This window comes from Babylonia areolata, chromosome 2, assembly GCF_041734735.1.
Source record: "Babylonia areolata isolate BAREFJ2019XMU chromosome 2, ASM4173473v1, whole genome shotgun sequence".
Lineage (NCBI taxonomy): Eukaryota > Metazoa > Mollusca > Gastropoda > Neogastropoda > Buccinidae > Babylonia > Babylonia areolata.
This window is the reverse complement of record NC_134877.1, coordinates 67,101,952-67,104,451: the sequence shown is the minus strand read 5'-3', so window position 1 is coordinate 67,104,451 and position 2,500 is coordinate 67,101,952.

Genomic DNA, 2,500 nt, shown 5'->3' with positions numbered 1-2,500 from the left:
ACTCACTAGGACAGTAGGCAGGCAGACAGGCTTTCCATGGTCAACGCGGTAAAGATCACACTCTGACTTCACTCTCTTCCGAGCCCGTCGGGGCTTTTTTTTTTTTTCCTTCTTTTTTTTTCCTAATGTCATAATGGTTTCTTCTGTTGATATCAAATTTCTTTTCCTTTCTGGTGTGTGTGTGTGTGGTGGGTAGGTTGGGTAGGTAGGGGTGTATGCGTGTGTGTGTGTGTGTGTGTGTGTTGTGTTGTGTGTGTGCGCGCTCGCGCGCGCTCGTGTGTATGTATGTGTCTGTGTGTATGTGTGTGTATGTGTCTATGTTTGTGTCTGTATATGCACGCGCATGTGTGCGCCTGTGACAGAGACGGAGAGAAGAGAGAGAGAGACTAAAAATCGAAACAGAGTGATGAGAGAGTAAGAAAGACAGAGACAGACAGACAGAGACGGAAAGAGAGAGAGAGAGCGAGAGACAGAGAGAGATCTGTTTATGTATGCGCGCGCGAAGCGTGCGAACTGATCCATATACGCTACATAGCATCTGCTGTGAAAAAGGAGAAGATGTCTTTCCCTGGCACAAGGTCAGTGACGCTGGTGTAGACTTGACAGCCTCCCTAGTTTTGTGTGAAAGATGAACACAAAACGAAATGGAATAACAAAACAAAAAAAACAAATAAGTAAATGCATTAAAGTATAATAAAGTGAAATATGCTTAGAAGGCAAGTGTTTGAAACAAAACAGGAAAACATTTATCTTTTGCATTTCAGATGCACTGCATGAAAATGTGCCCTATTCTGACTGTTTTTGTTTTTTTGTTTGTTTGTTTGCTTGTTTGTTTGTTTGTTTTTCTCTCTCTTCTTTTTCGGACCTGAATTGTTCGTGAAACTGTGTTGAACTGCTCCATTAATGATAATTTATCAGATGTGATTTGACATTAAGATATGAACAACTTTCGTGCCGAGGATGAAGTCTCATTTTATACATACATTGGAAATTGTCCCACTGACGCCAATGTGAAGCCATAAAAGTCTTTTTCCTTTATTGTCGGTCTGTCCCCGTGCTCCAGATATGGAGCTATAAAGAACCTGTCCCCTTCCCCTTCCACCCACCACGACCCCTCTCCTCCCGTTAGTCACCTTTAAAGGTCCATAAAACGTTAATATTACAGCAAAAAAAAAAAAAAAAAAAGAGTAGCGCTGTAGTGTAGCTCTCGGGAGGGCAGCCCAAATTTCACACGGAGAAATCTGTTGTGATAAAATGAAATACAAAATACAAAACAAAATAGATAAGCATTACGGTATCCAAAGCACCTTTGTTTTCAGGTCAGTGTGAGTAATAATTACGATGTAATAATTAATTGCAATGTTTTTAAAAGCGAATATGTGAAATGCTTTTATTTGAGAACATATGTTTATTACTCTTGTTTGATCAAGTTATCTGCGTGTGTGGGGTGGGGTGGGGGGGGGGGGGTGCGGTGCGGGTGTGTGCTGATTATCTGGTTGTGGTTTTCCGCAATTCATCTTTATTCTTATCTTATCTGTCTATTATAATCAATGTGCAGTATAGTAGGCTATGTTTATAATTATATTCAAATGTTTCTTAATTCTTTCTGTTTTTACATTAAGAATACTAGTTATTACCTGCAGTGTGTGGATGTATGTATGAAACGATGTATGTGATATTTTTTTTACATTTGTATCTTCGTAATATTTGTTGGGGCTGTTGTTGGCTTTTACAGTTATGGTCCCCATGTTGTTTACTTGTCTATGTTGTGATAATGCACCTGACCAAATTTCTCCAGGTGGAGATAATAAAGTTATTCTTATCTTATCTTATCTTCTTTTCACGACCAGTCCTTCCCTCTATGCTGCTGCCACATGGGTTGATCGGAAGCTGACTTAAAGTAACTGATGCTGACGATCAGTGTAACGCGCCAATTCGGTCGAACAGCCAGTAGTTGCTTGCTTTTGCCGACATGCTTGCTTACAATTGTTGACCAGATGGGTCATCCAATGTGCCAGGAACGGAACGATGCTAACTTTTCTTTTCAGAGGATAAAGGAATAACCATAATGATATAGCTTCTTCTTTTTTTTTCTTATCATCCAGCCCTGCGGGCGAAGAAAAATGAAGATGAAAGAAAGAAAGCTTGCGGTAACTTTTATGCTTTTGCAAGTCTGTGGAAAATCACGGAGTTTTGTTTTTTAACTACAGTTTAATCGTGGAATCCGTTCAACAACTCTTTCCAAAATAACAGGTTTTAAAGACGTCATGTTTTGATCTTGAATCGATGAGATTCTGTATGTGTGCACTTCACAAGTGTGACTTTAAGGGACCTTTAAATCCTGTCAAGCGTACCGCTGTGGCAGGTGCCGTGTACACTTGATTTCACGGATTACGTGCTCCACAAACCCCAGTTTACTTATCCACCCTGAGAACACGCCTTACAAACACACAGGCCTTCACAACCATATGAAGAAAGTTGTGTCCCCGAGCCCGTTTGA